Source organism: Fukomys damarensis, unplaced genomic scaffold, assembly GCF_012274545.1.
Source record: "Fukomys damarensis isolate Sample0158 unplaced genomic scaffold, DMR_v1.0_HiC HiC_scaffold_12, whole genome shotgun sequence".
Classification (NCBI taxonomy): Eukaryota; Metazoa; Chordata; class Mammalia; order Rodentia; family Bathyergidae; genus Fukomys; species Fukomys damarensis.
Window position 1 is genome coordinate 50,377,057 of NW_022900924.1, and position 896 is coordinate 50,377,952.

The following is an 896-nucleotide window of genomic DNA, read 5'->3' on the forward strand; positions in this document are numbered from 1 at the left end:
TAACACCGCTTCTTCCCCTGTGTGTACGGCGAACCGCGTCCGTGAAAAGCAAACTCATTTTAGAGATCAAAGCAGGGGAGTGTGCAAAAGCGCTGACTTGACTTGGGCTGCAGAATGTATGTGTTTTGTGGGAACAGATGTCTCTTTTGTATGTAAATGAGCATTCTTGTAAAAGACAGGACCTGGTAGGTTATTAAAGAGAGGGCTTTAATTTTTTTAACCAAAGGTGAAGGAATATTTGGCAGAGTTGTAAATATATAAATATATATATATATATAATATAAATATATATAAACCTAAAAAAGATATATTAAAATATAAAACCGCGTTAAAGGCTCGATTTTGTATCTGCAGGCAGACACGGATCTGAGAATCTTTATTGAGAAAGAGCACTTAAGAGAATATTTTAAGTATTGCATCTGTATAAGTAAGAAAATATTTTGTCTAAAATGCCTCAGTGTATTTGTATTTTTTTGCAAGTGAAGGTTTACAATTTACAAAGTGTGTATTAAAAAATGAAAAGAACAAAAAAAGCTGAAGAAGGAGAAATGTGTAATTTTGTTCTAGTTTTCAGTCTGTATATACCTGTACAATGTGTTCTCACGGTGCCTTTTTTCACGGAAGTTTTTAACGGTGGACGAGAGTGCGCCATCCCTTTTTTGAAGTGTAGGCAGTAACAGGGACTTGAAGCTGTCATGAACTCAACTCTCTTTGGGAGTGTCTGTCTCATCCCATCCATTCTGCGTCATGCTTGTGTTATAACTACTCCGGAGACAGGGTTTGGCTGTGTCTAAACTGCATTACCGTGTTGTAAAATATAGCTGTACAATTATCAGAATAAAACTTTGAAAAGTCGGCTTGTCCGGGAGGTCTTTCCTGTGGGGCTGCCAGTGGGC